Here is a 19,400-nt window from a genome sequence, read left to right as displayed (position 1 = left end):
TGCCATCCGTGGAGATGAACGACTGATTGATGCATGGTAGCAAACTTGGAGTATAATGCTTGCATAACTATGTCCAAGGACAATACTTCATCCATTATTTCCTTCTTCAGTTTAGCTCAGGCAGGCATTGTCACCAAGTCTCCTCCCTGCTTGGCCACCTATAGTGCCTTCTCCATTCATTCATTCTCAACTATGAGAAAATGAACACTTGAGCTAGTGGCTTCGACATACACTCTAGTTGCATTGACCAACGCAACTGGATACTTGCACACACTAGTCATGATCACTTGCTCTTCAAATTGCACAGGGGATGTTTGGTCCTCTGGAGTCGGTACTCTCTGAGACTGCACAACTCAGTGATGAGATTCGTCAAACGGGATGTTGTGCATCTCTACTTCTGGTTGACCACCAAGGATCTCAATACCTCATTGGTCATTCAAGATTCACTCACCGTCTGGATGCATTGAAGTACATGAGTCGACCTCTCTTTGGTGACGTATGAGGTTAGTGTCTTGTTCCAACTCCTACTACTCCATGTCTGCATCCAACTATTCAATATCCTATTCTATCTCATAAGCAAAGTCTTGCCCCTGTGAGGGTTCACCCTATTCACCTGATGCCAGATGTTCAGAAGAATCAACTACTTGTACGGGCATTGCTTCATCTGTTTGCACGTGATGCGCCCTCTGCTGAATCTCCTGCTGCAGCTCTTGTTCTTTTCGAAGTTTCTCCCTCAGTTCATGTAACTCGTTCTCTACTTCTTCCATTCTCTTCTTATCCCTCTACCTTCACGTGATTCACTTGTTGCGCTGCTGCCTCTTCTGTTAAATAGCCATAACAACTTGTTCTACGAGTGGATTAGCTCGAAACTTGCAGCTTTGTTCCTCCTTCATGCAGTCAACAATCTTCCTCTTCCTTTTGTTGTGCATAGGTATGCTAGGCTCTACTGCCTCTGTTGTTGCTACTGCTGCTACTGTTGGTGTTCTCCATGATGTCCCTTCATGCTATTGTGCTATAACCACTCTATGGCGAAACCAACCTGTTCATTGGGTCTGAATGAATTGTAGCAATACCTTCATGAGTCCTCCTCGGCCCAATGACATGCCCCATGGATCCAATTGAATTGAACTCTCATGTAGTGATCCTTCAGAATGCAATGTGGGTCATATGAGTTGAAGCTTCGGAGGTTGAACGCGTACTTCTTCACCTGTTTAGCTTCAACATCCACTTGCTTGATGCTCTGGATGTCATATAACCTGATCCACAATAGAAGAGTGGGCTAGGGTTCCTTCTTCTTCTGCTACATCCTTGTTGTTAATCCTGTTGGGATATGATACGCTACTTCCTGCATGACAAGCACGTCCAAAGAAAACTTTGGCAAAACATGCGGAGGCTTCTCTGCACTGAACACTCGGATGAACATGCCATCTAGTGAGGCATACCAATCTGCAATGCCTAACAATTACTTCATCACTTCTTCTGACATGTAGGGTGGATCTTGTTCGAATATCAACCTGTACACTCGGGTGACAGGATGTTCGAATAGCCACATGATCACTCCTCTGAAGTTGCGCTTGAACAATAACTCGAAATACATGCTCACAATAGTCTCCGTCGGTGACCATGCCCACTCTAAGCCTGGGAACTCAAGTCAGGAATAGACTGGATCTAGAATGTAGGAAGACATATAAATCTCTGCATGTATGTCTTCGAGTGACTGTCGAACCTTTGTGACTTGCTCCTTCAGCTAATGAGCCAGTAGGTCGGACCAGTTGCATGGTATTCCTTCTCTAGCCAGTTGGTCCAATGTGACTACCCAACTCTGAGGGAAGGTATCAGTGCCCACTTGGCCACTTAGTCAACATGCAAATATGACCAAGTATTGGTATGCCTTCCTCAATATCTTTGTCTTATAGATATGATTGGGGGTCATCCTTAAACGAGCTGACTCCTTTACCCAATCCTTTAGAATGTGTCTGGAGTGGCCTCTGCTGTTGGGTAAGCTGAATGGGGGGTCATGACAGTCACGGGCTCAATCATCTGATACATCTCATTAAAATCTCATGCCCAGAAGCTTGCAATATTTGTCCCACTGACACTTCTCAATGTCATCGTCTCAGGGTTAGTGTGAGAGATGATCCAGTGAATCATGTCTGTGCATGAGAACGCGGGGTATCTGCATACAATTTGGTACAAGCCAGACTTATGAATGTTCACATACACCTGGTGGTCTTCAAGGTCTTCCCCAAAAGTACCTACGAATGTTTCATTCAACTCTTTCCACTTTAGTTTGATGTCCTTGTCTAGATACAACTTCGTATATTCGTAGATCATCAAACTAGAGGACACCTCCTCAACTGCTACTCCAGTTTCCATACCATCAATGTTGTGAGATGTTGTTCTCTTACAAGCCATTGAAACATATGAACACCTAAAATATCTGGAAACAAGAAGCATGCATGGCAAGAGGTATGTCAGTGAAAATAAAGAAAATCAGGGGAATGACACAGCACATACCTGGGAAACTGATGAGCAAGATTGCACAAATTTCATTGGGAGGCTGAGTGACTGTTTGCCAGAACTGCGCAAAAGGCAGTGTGGACTAGATGGGAGGCTAGATTGGCTGCTAGATCTATGAAATGCACAATCTAGTTGGGAAGCTGGCTGTTGGGATTGTGCAATGCACAATCCTAGCTGGGAAGGACTGCTGGCCTAGGGACAGATTTGGGAAATTTCCTGGGCGAAGCAGCCATTGTCTTCCAAGAATGTGCAAAACAGTTGAGGAGGCCAGTGTTGGGCCAAAATGCACAAATCTGGAGAGGAAGGTGAGCCTTCCTTCCCTATATTATGCAATGCAGCCTTGGTGAAGGTAGAGACCAGGCTAAGGTTGGCCCAACTCACCGACGGGAAACTAAAAGCAAGTCAATGAAATGCATGGTGACACTAAGTGATAGCAGAAACAATAAACAATGCATGTAAAACATGAATGGAAGATTCAACAAACATATCAACATGCATGTGGGTGAGGCCATTTGCTGGTTCGGCGAACATTCGTGCAAAATAGTTTCATGCATGCAAAAATAGTGAGATAGCAACGAAAATTGGAACAGAGCTAGGAAAATCTAGAATATATGTAAACGATAGCAAGAATTCAAAGAAATCAAGAAAACATCATTCACATAAGAAAATACACAAAAAACAACAAAAATGCTGAAAAAGACAAGTTGAGGCCACTTAGCTGTGAATAGTTGAGCCGGATGTGTTGAAGAGTCCTGGATGTGTTGTGGGATGTCAAAGCTCCAAGATCGATGTGAATGAATGAGCTCTAATGCATCAAATAAACAAGTTTGGTCTCATGATGCACATGCCACAAATCTAGGAAAAAGCGACACTTGGAGGGAAACTTCGAAAACAACTTTGCATGTAATCCCAACTACTAAAATTAGCTCCCTGAATCATGGGATGCATTTTTCATGTTGTCTCTTTCTATTCTAGGAAGATCAAGTCATGTATGCATGCAAGTCAAGTTTCCTCGGTCCTGGGTGGAACTAGTCAATCAGACTGTTCATGCATGCAAGTGCTCAACTGCTCGAGGAAAATGCACATTCTTGGCTTGGAGTTGGGTTGACTGCCCAAGGGTATTGCGCAATTTTTGGGCAGAGAAGTTGACTTTTGCTGAGATTTGCACAATTCCTGGGCTGAATAGTCTGCTCCTCGGAAAAATTGCGTAAATCCTCCTAGGAGGGTTGGCTGGCAGGATTGCGTAATCCTCGAACCTAGTAGGCTGTCAGACAGGATTGTACAATTCCTGGAGAGAAGGTTGGTTTCCCTCCAGGGATTCACAATTCTCAAGGGGAAGCCGCTCAGCCTCCAGCTAAACCAAGCCCAGGTAAGTAGCTTGTGAGGCGAATGGATCGACTGTGATCGACAGGCTGCCTTTATGTGAGGAGAACATTGAAGGTTGAGTACTTGACGAAGCAAGACAAAGTGTTGTGTAAGGTTGGTAGGGAGGCTCCAAAATCGGCTAAGGAAAAATTTTGGAGGGTGGTTGTAGCTGCTACAACACTTGGTGACATACTGGTAGAACTCTAGCTCTCTACATAGCCCTTGTTCATGAAAATCAAGTCTAACACCTCCGAAAGTATTGTTTATTCTTAGCTCATCTTGGTTTCACACTAAATTGATTGTAAGATGTAGCATCTTCTAGGACCTTGGTCGATTGACACACATTCCAAGCCAAGGCAACACAGTTGTTTCGATTGGGGTTGAGGGGTATATAGGTGCACAAGAAGTATAGTCGTCAGAGTCTTAGTTTCATCTCTGGTGTTGCTCCACTGCTAGCAGGCCTGGATAGTACCCCAGTGGAGTCATATAGGAACACAAGCATGGCTTCACTTCCAGTGAGGCTGGTCAGTACCCTGGCAGAGTTACTTGCATCACCTCCCTGCGCAGGAAGCCTTTCTCTTCATTCGCCTTATTTATTTTTCATTTTTCATTTTCAATGTGCATAGAACTTATTCATTTCAGAGGCGGAAGAGGGATCCTGACTTATTGGGAGAAGAGGAGGTTGTTCCAGTAGAGAAGTTGTTTATTATATATCTAACGTGCCTGTTGAGGTTTTCCCCCTCAGCTTACTCTACTTGACTGAGATGACAAGTGTTAACCCAAAAATAATCCAATAGAGAAGGTGACACTAGTTAGTGCACAAGCGTTGTGTTTACACCAAGGTTCACTTTGAAGAGGACGTATTTTCCTTCGATGTATCATGGACTAAGAGTAACAAGCTCACCATACAGAGGCAAGATGACAAATAACCAAGTAGTGATAGTTGTACATGTTCTCTTGTACTTTACCCACCTCACTTCAAGAGTCATACATGGTTTCATGCAAGGCTAACCTATGAATGAAACAAATGAACCAAAAAATATAAAAGTGAAGCAAAAGTATAAGCGAAAGTGAAAGCAAAGAAGGTAAGTAAACGAGCAAGCAAACAAACACGCAAACAAATCATATAAGCAAACAGGCATGCAAGCAAACAACTGAAAGCAAACACTACTCCTACTCCTATACTAATGGTAAATGGGCCTGATCACATGAAGTGATACTTCAAATGAAACCACCAACACATTATTAGACCCATGTTAATGAAGGTTTGGTCTGTGAGAAACCTAGTGGTGTAAACTAGAAAGCAAGAAAGATATAACAATGAAGATAACCACACTTTGTGTTTCAAAGTTCCCACATGACATAGGTGTGTGCAGGAGCATGACGAACAGTCCATGATCTTCTCATGGTGGTGTGTGACACTACATCCAACTTTGAAGCTTAAGCACACCCTTGAATGTGATATGCAAGCAAACGAAAGAAACAAAGACAGCTTATCACGAACGAGTGCTTGTAATGTAATACTCCTCCAAAGCATGAGCAATGGGATCATGCAATTTGAGTAGAGGAAGTGTGATTTGTGCGTGAGATGGATCTTCAATGCATAAAGATGAGTGATGAGAAGCCTTTGGTGATTGAATGGTTTAATGATAGGAAGTGAGACTAACCTCAAGAGAGTGAGGGCCTCACATAAGCATTAGCTTGGGTTGAAGTGCCTTGATAGTCTTGGGTGTCTCAACTTCATCATTAGGTAGATCATCATACACTGGTGGCTTTAAAAGATAGACTGTGATACATTCGTCATCGTGATCAAAATTGGAAGCAAATGGATCACGACTACCATGATAAAAAAAATCAATTAATTCTTCAGCATCCTCATGATCAGATGAATCAAACATAGGGGTAGATGAAAAGCATATGAACTCATCCTCTGTGCTTCTAGAAAAGACATATGAAGGATTAATTGGATCTTCAAACTTATCCTCTTTGTTGTCGAATCATGGACTAACATCCAATGAGTCCTGTGAGTGATAAAAAATGGGTGCATTCGTGGATGAAGACACAAATGCAAAACCATGGATGGTAGGTTCACCAAAGAGGCTAGGAAGGAATGGAGGGGGCTCAAACGGAAGGGAGTCATCCTTCACCGAGTGTTGATGTTCAAGATCCCACTCGTACTCTTCATGAATGACAATGCATGTTGGTTGTGCAACACCAACTCTGTCAGTGGGTTGTTCCTTGTTTACAACAAGTGAAGAGCCTGGAATGGACGAACACAAGATAGCATCATCCAGAGGAACACCTAAGTATGAAGACGAAGGTCGAAGAAAAGAATTCACATGGGAACTCAAAGGACTCACAACCAAATCTACACGAAAATGGAGTGGAGTGATGTTGGGAGAGTGTGAAGGATGAATAGGTGTGCAAACATGATCCTCAGCATCAATGGGCGGTGGTGGAACTATTGAATGAGAGGGAGGTGGACAGTCCATTGAGACAGTGCATTCTCCCACATGAGATTGCGCAGTTCCATCAACGAAGAAGGTTGAGCGAGGCTTGACATCAAGATTTCTCTTGGGCCAGGCAGATTTCTTAAGACAATACTCGAATTGGTCCCTGAGAGAAGAAAACTTCAGCTGGCTCCTCAAAGCTTGAAATTGTAAGTCACAGAAGCGCTACAAAAAATCAATAACATATTCATGGGGAGCCCTCCATTGCAATAATATTTTCCGATCAAGATGGTCTGGACCAAACTGATAGAACGTATATTCAATAACATCACAGAAGTGCTCAAATGAGTGACAACATGGTGTGAGCTATTAGGCTAAGCACCTAAGGAAAGGGAGATTCACGAAGTGTGAATGCAAGAAACAAACTGGCCTGTTTGTTAGTAAACTCATATTCCCCATGAATCATTGAAAGAAAGTTATGTAAGTGCTCAGGCCAGGCCACTTCTCCTTCACCATCATAACTGTGGGTGGATAAGAGATCAAAAATCTTCCCCGAGATGGAGACATCTTCACGATTCGAAAAACACAACAGGGGAAGAAAAATGCAAGACTCCATGAAATATATGTAAAGGTTCAAAATTGGATGAGAGGACACTTCTTGTCATCAGGCCCTCCTTCTAGCACTAGAAATTTTGATGGTGTTGGACCCGCCAACATGTCAAGGGGATATCCCCAGTAAGAAGTCCCAATTAGACCTCACACCATTTGGTGTAGGAGTCCTAGAAGTAGGTTGTAAGGTAATGTCTTGATCGCATTGTCGCATAGAGGCCAATAGAATAAATCTGTCAGTAGCAAGGGTGTGACTGATGTAGTGAGTCAAGAAAGGTGTATGGGAGATTCCAACACTTCGAAAGGGGAAGGAGGTGAATGTGAGTTCCAAGTTGAAAGGAATCAGTCCCAACTCGGCTAGGAACACAAAACAAAAAGGACATGGACAACTTCCGGTAGAGTAGTCGACTCAGATGCGGTAGTCACATCATACAAGGTAAGATAACACGTACAATACTCACGGATCAGTTCGTGACGAGTGTGATGGTTGTTATAGCAAGGTTCAAGTGAAAGGTCTATCTGATGGCCAACACAATAGTCGATATGGATGGTGACAACATTAACAACATATACAACACATTAACAACAAGATTCATATAATTGCATGTGAATCAGTTCATACACAAGTACGTAAGTTAAAAAACACATATCATTAAAGCAACCAGACCAGTCTAACTACAATAACAACATATGCATGAAAATGTGTTGGCTCTTATTACATAAAGAAGTGTCAGTCACAATCATACATTACATCCATGTAAACCCGCTAGCCCAAACATTGGAATGTTACAACCACATCCGCCTACTCCTCCTAAGAGATGTACTAGCTTCGTGCAGTGGATAAGCCAAGGCGTGTTACAATACTTTCCAAGCCTTCTTCAAGATATTCTTAGTAGAAGCTTGGATAACCAAAAGCCTATACAATGAGTTATGAGGGACTATTTCTAGCAAAAGGGTGGGGTGACCCTTGACATTCCCCTTTATGACCATTCAACTACCCTCATGACTCTTCACCTACTCTATGGTTGTTACATCCACTCTTGAAACTTGACTTACACTTGACATGACTCAACATTACAATGCACATGTACCCATGTGAACAATGGCTTGGACAAGCCAAACTAGACATGATTCAGACTTAGATAACCATAGAAGTCCAACTGCTTGACATCCTCATGTTGATCAATAGTGACATATTGATGCCAAGATTGGTAGTCCTTGAGAGTGTCCATGTGTTCTACTGTGACATCCGCCTGAAACCTGAACCTTGCCTCCATAGCATCTGGGTACACTGCTCGTGCTCCTCTATCCATCTCATCTCTAAGCATGTGCATCATTGTCTTTAGTGTGGTTGGACCAACAACGTACACATGATGTCTACACTGATAGGCAATTCTGGGCTAGTGGTGGTAGGCATCAACTTGTCGAAGTACGAGTCAAGCTCCTGTTGGACCTGCTTCTTTGTCTTTGCTTGGGTGAGGGTCCCAAGTGATGGGATCTCATGAGTGTGCAGTATAACCTCCATGATTTTGAATACTCATGCATGGGAATTCTGTATGCTAGTGATGAGTTGCAGTAGGTATTCATAGTTCCAGACCTGACTTTGGATATGTGCTTGCAGCTTGACCACATTGGCCTTCATCATCTTTGGCAAGTGAAGCAGGGATCCCTTGTACTTCATTGTCCATGCTCACATGTTATCAACAAAATTATGTATGTTCTTCAAGGTGCGTACTCTTCTTGCACATTGTTGCTACCATCTGTGGAGATGAACAACTGCTTGATGCATGGTACCAAACTTGGAGTGCAATGCTCGCATAGCTGTATCCAAGGACAATACTTCATCTAGTATTGACCTCTTTAGTTCAACTCAGGTGTAAATTTTCGCTAAGTCTCCTCCCTGCTTAGCCACCTGTAGTTCCTTCACCATTCGCTCATTCGCAGCTATGAGAAAATGAACACTTGAGCTAGTGGCTTCAGCATACACTCTAGGTGCATCGGCCAACACAGATGGATGCTTGTGCACATCAGTCACGATCACTTTATCTTCAAATTGCACAGGGGATGTTTGGTCCTCTGGAGTCAGTATTCTCTGAGACTGAACAACTATGTGATGAGATTCGTCAAAGGAGATGTTGTGCATCTCTGCTTCCAGTTGACCACCAAGGATCTCTATACCTCCTTGGTCATTCGAGACTTGCTCACCATCTAGATGCATTGAAGTAGGTGAGTCGACCTCTCTTTGGTGAGGCATGAGGTTAGTTTCCTATTCCAACTCCTGCTACTCAATGTCTACATCCAATTGTTCAAGAGCCTGTTCTATCTCACGAGCAAAGTCTTTCCCCTATGAGGGTTCACCCTATTTTTCTAATGCCAACTGTTCAAAAAAATCAACTACTTGTATGGGCACTACTTCATTTGTCTACACGTGATGCACCCTCTGTTGAATCTGCTGCTGCTACGATTCCTTCTCCTATTGGCGCAACTCTTGTTCTTTCCAGAGGTGCTCCCTCAACTCATGCAAATCCTTCTCTACTTCTTCCATTCTTTACTTATCCCTCTGCCTTTTTGCGATTTTCTTGTCACATTGCTGCCTCTTCTGTTGAATAGCCATAGCTACTTGTTCTACAAGTGGATCTGCTCGAAACTTGCAGCTTTGATCCTCCTCCATGCAGTCGAAAATATTCCTCTTCCCTTTTTCGTGGACAGGTATGCTGGGCTCTGTTTTCTCTGTTGTTATTGCTACTGCTCGTGTTCTCCATGAGGATGCTTCATGCTACTGTGCTAACCACTCTACGATGAAGCTAACCTATTCATTGGGTCTAGAGGAATTGTAGCAATACCTCGATGAGTCCTCCTTGGCCTAATGACATGCCCCATGGATCCAATGGAACTGAATTCTCATGCAGTGATCCTTCACAATGCTATGTGGGTCATATGGGTTGAAGCTTTGGAGGCCGAACGGGTACTTCTTCATCTGTTCAGCTTCGACATCCTCTTGGTTGATGCTCTAGATCTCATATAGCCTGATCCACAATGGAAGAGTGGGCCAAGGTGCCTTCTTCTTCCGCTACAACCTAGCTGTTAATCCTACTGAGATATGATACACCACTTCGTACATGACAAGCACCTCCAAAGAAAACTTTGGTAGAACATGCGGAGGCTTCTCCACACTGAACACTCAGATGAATGTGTCGTCTGGTGAGGCATACCAATCTGCAATACCTAACAATTCCTTTATCGCTTCTTTTGACATGCAGGGTTGATCTTGTTCGAATATCAACCTATACACTGGGGTGACAAGATGGTCGGACAACCGTATTATCACTGCTTTGAAGTTGCACTCGGACAATAACTTGAAATACATGCTCACAACAGTCTCCACCGGTGACCATACCCACTCTAAGCCCAGGAACTCATGTCGGGCACAGACTGCATCAAGAATGTAGGTGGACATTTAATCTCTGCATGCATGCCTTCGGGTGACTGTCAAACCTTCATGACTTGCTCCTTTAGCTGATGAGCCAGTATGCCAGACCAGTTGCATGGTCTTCCTTCTCTAGCCAGTTGGTCCAGTGCGACCACCCACCTCTGAGGGAAGGTCTCAGTGCTCGCTTGGCAACTTAGTCGACATGTGAATATGACCAAGTATTGGTATGCCTTCCTCAATATCTTCGTCTTATAGATCTGATTGGGGGTCATCCTTAAATGAGCTGACTCATTTACCTAATCCTTCAGAATGTCTCTGGAGTGGCCTCTACTATTGGGAAATCTGAATGGAGAGTCATGACAATCATGGGCTTTGTCATCTGATACATCTCATCGTAATGTGATGCCCAGAAGGTTGCAAGCTTCGTCCCACTGACACTGCTCAAGGTCATTGTCTCGGGGTCAGTGTGAGAGACGATCTAGTGAATCATGTCTACGCATGGAAACACGGGGTATCTACATGTAATTCGGTACAAACCAGACTTATGAATGTTCATGTACGCCTGATGGTCTTCAAGGTCTTCCCCAAAAGTACCTACGAATGTTTCATTCACCTCTTGCCACTTTAGTTTGATGTCCTTGTCTAGATACAACTTCGTATTTTCATAGATCGACAAACGAGAGGAGACCTCCTCAGATGCTGCTCTAGCTGCCATACCATCAGTGTCTTGAGATCCTATTCTCTTGGAAGCCATTGAGATAGATGAACACCTGAAATATCTGGAAACAAGCAGCATGAATGACAAGAGATATGTCAGTGAAAACAAAGCAAATCTGGGGAAGGACACAACACATACCTGGGAAACTGATGAGCAAGATTGCGCAAATTTCACTTGGAGGATGAGTTACTAGCTGCCAGAAATGTGCAAAAGCAAGTATGAACTATCTAGGAGGCTGGACTAGTTGTTGGATCTAAAAAATGTGCAATCTAGTTGGGAAATTAGCTATTGGGATTGCGCAATGGGCGATCCCAGGGGGGAAGGACTATTGGCCCAGGGACATATTTGTGCAATTCCTGGGCCAAGTAGCCACTATCCTCTAGGAATTCACAAAATGGTCTAGAAGGTTAGTGCTGGGCTAGAATGCACAAATCTAGAGAGGAAGGTGAGCCTTCCTTCCCTAGATTTCACAATGAAGCCTTGGTGAAGGGAGAGACCAGGCCAAGGTTACCCCGACTTGTCGACATGCAACTGAAAGCAAGTAAGTCGATGAAATTCATGAAGACACTAAGTGATAGCAGAAGCGATAAAGAGTGCATGCAAAACATGAATGGAATATTCAACAAATAGATCAATATGCATGTGGGTGAGGTTGTTCGCCAGTTGCGTGAACGTTTGTGAAAAACAGTTTCATGCATGCGACAGTAGTGAGATAGCAACAAAAATTGAAACAGAGCGAGGACAAGCCATAATATATGTAAACTACATCAGGCATTCAAAGAAATCAAGCAAACATTGAACACTCACACAAGAGAATACACAAAAAATGACAGAAATGTTGAAAAAGACAAGTTGAGACCACTTACCCGTGAATAGCTGATCCGGATGTGTCGAAGAGTTTTGGATGTGTTGTGGGATGTCATAACTCCAAGATTGATGTGAATGAATGAGATGTGATGCATCAAATAAATAAGTTTGGTCTCATGAAGCGCATTCCACAAATCTAAGAAAAAGTGACACTTAGAGGGAAACTTCTAAAAAAACTTTGGATGTAACCCCCTGTTGCTAAAAATAGCTCTTTGAATCATGGATTACTTTTGCATGTTGTCTCTTACTATTCTAGGAAGATCAAGTCATGCATACATGCAAGTTAATTTTCCTCAGTCCCGGGTGGAACTGGTCAACGGGATTGTTCATGAATGCGAGTGCTCAACTGCTTGAGAAAAATGCACATTATTGGCTTAGAGGTGGGCTGAATGCCCAAGGGGATTGCACAATTTCTCGTCAGAGTAGATGACTACTACCCAGATTTGTGCAAATCTTGGGCTAAACAACCTGTTGATAGGAAAAATTGTGAAAATCCTATTGGGAGGGCTAGCTGGCAGGATTGCACAATCCTAGAGCCGAGCAAGCTGTTAGAGAGGGTTGTGAAATTCTTGGAGGAAGTTTGGTTTCCCTCCAAGAATGTGCAATTTTCAAGGGGAAGTTGCTTAGCCTGCAGCTGGACCAAGTCTATTAAGCAACCTATGAGGGGAATGGATCGACTGTGATCGACAAGCTGCCTTTGTGCATGAAAGAACTGAAGCTTGAGTACTTGAAGAAGCAAAACAAAGTAAATTTTGGAGGGTGGTTGTATCTGCTACAACACATCTACAACTAAAAACAAGGATTTGTACAGAGTAATTAGCTAAGGTCATCATATCATAATCAATAAAGCTAAACTATCTAATATTAGTTAACAGAAAATTGAATGTTCAAGAATTTGAGAACACTTATAGTATGAAAAAGCATCCACCATGACTGTATTTCTATTAGTTGTCTCTCAGGTTCATGACTTCTTGAAGAAATATGTTCACCATAGATTTAATGAAATATTTGTTAGGAGCAACTGTAATTTCCATTTTGACATTCTTCTTGAATATCTCCTTTTCAATTTTTCTAGCTTCTTCTTGCAACTGCACAACCAAGACAAAGTTCTCCTTATTGACTTTAACAAAAGTAATTAGCCATCTAGTAACTTCGTTTGTAGTAAAATCAATAATGCCATCAAAATCAACTCCCATTTTATATTTTAAATGGTTCAATTTAACTTTTAGCATGTCCCTTAAAATTAATCCAGATTCACGTACGATGTGTGGACCATTTAGGCGCACTACAATTTCTACTGTTACTATATAGGAATCAACTCTTTTCTTAGCTTATCACGTTCATAAATGATTTTCTCTAGTGTATTGATTCTCTTCATTCACCCAACTTCTAGTTACTTTATTCGATTAGCATATGGAAGTCCTTTGTCTTTTTTCTCCATATCAGTCGATAATGCAAGCATATGACTAGGAGTAAGTAACTCATTGTTAACGAATTTTCTTTCTACATTAAGATTTCTATTAACCAAACTCACAATTATGTTAATTTATTATTGAAAACACATTAAATAGAAAATTGCTTACCATGCATGATCAATAGTCTATAATATTTCACATATGGCATCAATGATATACGATTTGACTGCATTGAGCAGATTGAAAGTGCTATTAGATGCCTGCAATGTTGTATTAGAAATAATTGAGATGACGGTGTTCATTTTTCTAATGGAGTCATTAACAGAGGGCCCGTATTTAGAATGTCTTTTAGTTATTTAAAAAAAAACCAGTCTCTTATTTTCGTAGCCCATTAGTGAATAGATTGTGCAATTGCATTACCGCTAGATTGATTTAATACTATAACACTCTCTACTCCAACGTTAGATATATCAATATCCATTTGTTCTTCGGCAATAATCTTCCTATTTTCAAGTTCTACTTCTCAATTCTCAATTTTTTGCTGCCTTTGCAATATTTTGCATTTTCCAATATGGCAGGACGTTCATTGAAAACAATGGCATCTTCTGCAATATACTCCATTTTTTTTTCATTATCTTCTAAATAAGAAGTAACCAATTAATGTGGTACTCTTTCCACATTTATAACTTCTTAAATGTTTTCTCTATTTCAAGAAATTTTGGATTCCACTGTTTGAACCGTGTGTTGTTTGTCCAAAAAGAATTTCTAAAGAGATTCTTCGTTGTCTCAGCGAGTTGATAGATCAACATGGACCAAATTTCCAGTGGTAGAAGCTTTTCTCTTTCCTAGACTGGAGGATGAGGTTGCATAAGTACTAGGCATGAAAGATGGAGATTGTTGTATAGGATTCATATCTCTTTTCTTTTGTTTTGCTTCCGTGTTAATGTTGGTTTCTTGAATATTTTTTCACCATCCATTATTGATATATTTTTTTGACCCTATGTAAGTATTGTAAATGATTTTATGTGTAAACAGTTTTTGAATTAGACGAAGATTTAAACAAAAGTTTTCTTACACATTATGACATTGGAAAAATTGCATTGGTTCTTTGTTCACATGAAATTTAGGTTATCAGGGTAAGTCCTCAAAGACATGGAATCATAATCAAACTATTATTGCTAGACACATTGACTAAATATAAAGCAATTTAATTGAAAATAAAACTAGCTTAGTCGATTATATAAAACAAATTGTGTTATTGAGAAAGAAAATAGAAAATGGATTTTAGAAAATTTGTTATAGTTCCTATGTTATAAGGTGTGAAAAGAGCCAGAAGAAATTTGTAAATGACTATGTAAATAAAGAAACGCATTGCAAAGAATGATGGCAAAGAACCTGAGGAGTTGAGAAAATGAATTTCCTAATAATGTTGAGTTTTCCCAGTTGTGAGCCCAAGAGTTCAATTCAATATTGCAAATGTCATTTTTTGTTTTCTTTGCCTTTGACAAATATATATATTGATCATGAGGAAATGACCAATGGTAGTTCTTATCTGTATAAGAAAATTAGTACATTGTATGAGTGACAATAAATAGTTACGTTTCTTGGTTACCTGTTTTTGTTCCCAATCTCACTTAAATTCATAAGTCTCCGATCCATTCTTAATTACCAGTTGTTACTTTTTGTCATGTGGAAGCTTCTACATATGATAGTCTCAATAAATAACAATTAAAAATATCAAAGAAAATGTTTAAAGGAAGTAATGGAAATAAATATCATAGAAATTCATGTCATTAGAATTAGAAATTTACATTATAAAATAAGTATAAATTATTTATGTTTATAAAAATTAGCTTTGAAACTATAAAAAATAACTACAAACATTATCAAATAATTAATATGTGCAGAAGTGGTTAACCACCTCTACCACGAATCGATTTGGTAGCTTAGCTAGAATCCATTACTAGATCGATGTCGATTCATTTTATTTCGATACCACGATATGAAAAAAGGCTAAAGAAAAATGATTTAAGAATAGTCTGACAGACAATTTTGAAAATGATAGTACAAAGCCGATTCAAATGAAGGGCTTCGACGGTGTGCTAGGGACGACGCTAGTAGAAAACAGGCAGAGCTAGGGTTTGCATCAGAAGCTCAGTGTTGGGCACCATGGAGAGGTGAGAGGGGGGAGTTCCACTCCCTCCTATAGTCAGGCGGTCTCTAATCATTTCAAGAAACCTCTGGAGGCTGAGATCAGAGTTTTAGGAGGAGGGAAACAAGAAAATAGAAGCTCTCAGGGGTAGGAAAATACACAGGAAGAATTCAGAAGAGAAAAGTGAATAGAAGGAGAAAATTAGAATGCTGACACCAGAAATTGGACTGGACCTTGTAATCCTAGGGCAACCATCACACCCAGAGTGGTGTTAAGTGATCTAGTGCTACAGGCACATAGGGAACACATGGCGCCTTATGCAATCATTTGTAAATTCATGGGTTTATGGCCAACGAAGAAGGACTTATAGGCATGGATAAAGAATCATTGAAAACCTAAGGGGGATATAGATCTGCACCTTGGATCCAAGGGTTTCTTCACTACAGTTTTTACAAACATAGAGGATAAAGACAGGATTTTTGAAGGAGGGCCCTACTTCTATGCTACATTAGGCCTCTATATGTGGCCTTTGGTGATGTATTTTGTCATGGAGCATGAGACATTAACTTCGGTCCCGGTTTGGGTAAGGCTCTATTCCATACCTCTATATTATTGGTAGCTAGAATCATTAAAAGAAATAGGAAATAAACTAGGGCATTTTGTAAAAATATCAGAGGCCACTATGTGGGGAAAGTATACCTGCTTTTCTCGTATATGTGTAGATATGGACCTCTCTGGAGCTCTACCAGATGAAGTAATTGTGGAAGTTTTTGATGAATAATGGGTGTAAGCAGTGGACTATGATCATGTTCCTTTCATATGTCGCAAATGCCATGAACATGGGCATCTATTCAGAGATTGCCCCTTAAACAAAATGGAAAGCACAACTAAAGCGACCTCAGGGAAAGAAAATGAAAGCTTTAACAGAGTGGGGAATACAAGTAAAGGAGGGAGAAAGTACCAAAAGAAAAACAACAAGGAAAAGTAGCTAAGTCAAAATAGGTACAAGGTATTAGAAGAAGAAGAGCAGCAAGATAAAGCAAACCAGACACCGGAGGACAGCCCAGGAGAGAAGGAAAAGGAAAAGAGCATGGAGATTACATATGAAAACAACCAACAAAAGGAGGATCTGATGAACACTATGGAACTTGATAGGGACTAGGAGATGACCCTGAGCGAGGTGGGAACAGAGGATCATGAATTGTAGGATATTCTTGATAGGGAGCATCTAGATCTGGAAAAGTTCCTGGAGTAAGGAACCACCAAAGGAATGGATTCACTACCACAAGAGGAGTTTAATAGAGTGCAACAACTATTTCTATGGAGAACTCAGGCAAAAGGTTCAGGAGCCAAAAGAAACCATGATAGTCAGGATGATGAAGGAGTGAAAACAATGAAGGCAACATCAAGACTAGCTCTTAGGAACCCAGGCAGGAAAAGAGGTAGGAAAAGACAGAATGAGTTGCTGATAGAGTGTGGAAAACTCATGATCGATTCAGGTAAGATGAAAGACCTAACTAGTTACTCATTTACAAATCTTTCTTAATGAAGCTCACAACATGGAATATTAGGGGCCTAGGAAGTAAAAGGAAACAAAGAATCTTAGCAATATAATGAAAGTAGAAAAACTAGATATGATTTTCATCCAGGAAACAAAATTTTCAGTAGAAAAAATAAGAGAGATACATAGCAAATGGCTTATCAAATATGAATATATAGAAGTTAAAGCAGACAAAGCAGCAAGAGGGATTCTCACACTCTGGAACCCTTAGAAACTTGGTATCCTAGATGCTGAAGAATCTAGGAACTACTTATTAGTGGTCATCCAACCTTTGGGGGACAAGGAAGTTTATTTGCTCACTAATGTTTATGGTCCACAAAAGCTGGAAGATAAACTCAAACTTCTAACCTCATTGGAGGAGTTAAGAGGAAGACATCCGGGTATCCCCTAGATTCTGGGAGGGGATTTCAATATGATCAGATCTCTAACAGAAAAAAAAGGGGGAACCAGATCACTAGGCAGAGATTCTATAGCATTTCAGAATTTCATAAATAACATGAAGCTTGTAGATACTGAAACAAGTAATGGCATATTTACTTGGAATAATAAGAGGGGAGGAGCGTCTCAAGTGGCCTCTAAACTTGATAGATTCATTATCTCGGAGGACCTAATCCTCATAGGCCATAACTTAGTAGCAATGATACTTCCTTTTGGAGGCTCAGACCACTGGCCTATTCAACTTGAAGCGTCCTTTATAGGAACTCCAAGAAACAAACCTTTCCAGTTTGAAAACATTTGGCTTACCCATCCTGACTTCATCAGCAATATTGCAAGATGGTGGACACAGGATATGCAAATTCAGGGTACTAAAATGTTCCTTCTGCATTAGAGATTGAAACATGTCAAACAAAGGCTAAAAGATTGGAATAAGAATGAATTTGGCAATATATTCGAAGCCAAAAAAGTAGTAGAATGGAAACTACAGGAAATTAACCAAACCCTCATTACAGAGGGCTTCACCGAGGAGAGAAAGGAAAAAGTTGATTATGTTCAACAAGAATGGGAAGGCTTATGCAAGCAAGAGGAGATTTTTTGGAAACAGAAATCGAGGGTTCAATGGTTAAAAGAAGGAGAAAGAAATACAAGGTTTTTCACAAATCTACCATGGATCATAGGTCGCAAAACAAGATTTCAAAGATCAAAGATAATCACAGAAATCAGCTCACTACACACCAAGAAATAGAAACTGTTCTGGTTCAACACTTCCAAGGCATATCCGAGGAGCCCATCATAGACAGATCTCAATTTATCAAGGACTTCACAAAGCACATTCCTAAGCTAGTGACAAGAGAAGACAATTATAATCTTAACAGGTTAGTGAATGAAGAGGAAATTAGCGCAGTCATCAATGAAATGCAAAATGGGAAAGCTCTAGGTCTGGATGGATTCAACGTTGACTTCTTCAAAGCGTGCTGGGAAATAGTCAAGCAAGATATCCTCGATGTGTTGGAGGACTCAAGGAAAAAAGAATTGTTTTGAAGACACTCCACTCCTCTTTCATAGCCTTGATTCCAAAGCAGGATAATGCTATCACACCTGATAGATTTAGACCCATAGCATTATGAAATGTGGTGTATAAAATTATTTCAAAAGTAATTGTCAACAAACTTAAGCCACTACACCCAACTCTTGTGTCTGAGGAGCAAAATGGATATGCAGAAGGCAGGAAAATTCTTAATAACATCATTCAATCTCATGAGGTGGTTCACTCACTTAAGAGTAATAAGCAGGCAGGTATGATCATTCAGCTTGACCTAGAAAAGGCTTAGGATAAGCTGAGTTGGGCTTACATCAAGGAAGTACTGAAAGCATATGGCTTTGACCATAACTAGATAAGATGGGTAATGACCCTTGTAACCACCCCAAGTTTTTCAATCCTACTAAATGGATCACCATCAAAGACCTTTATTCCCTTGATAGGACTCAGACAAGGTGATCTACTCTCACCCTTCCTCTTTATTCTCATGATGGAAGGGCTAAGAAATGTGATTAAATATGCCAAAGGAGAAGGAAGAATATAGGGTCTCAAGCTTAGTTTAAATGGGATGCCTTGACCCATCAACAATTTGTGGACGACACCATGCTGCAGGGTATACCCACAGTCAAGGAAGCTCAAGCGTTCAAACAAATCCTGAATGACTTTGCTATGGCGATGGGGACAGAGGTAAGCCTAAGGAAATCAAAGATTTTTTTTTTTCAATACTGACATTTCTATTCAGAGAAGCCTCACCAGAATTCTAGGCTTCCAAAGAGACATGCTACCCTCCAGATATTTGGGAGTACCTCTAACAAACAAACCTCTCAGCAAGGCAG

Source organism: Pinus tabuliformis, chromosome 4_2 (genome assembly GCF_031772625.1).
Source record: "Pinus tabuliformis cultivar Carrire ecotype Pingquan chromosome 4_2, CPIR1, whole genome shotgun sequence".
Taxonomy (NCBI): Eukaryota; Viridiplantae; Streptophyta; class Pinopsida; order Pinales; family Pinaceae; genus Pinus; species Pinus tabuliformis.
Note: the sequence above shows the minus strand (reverse complement) of the source record.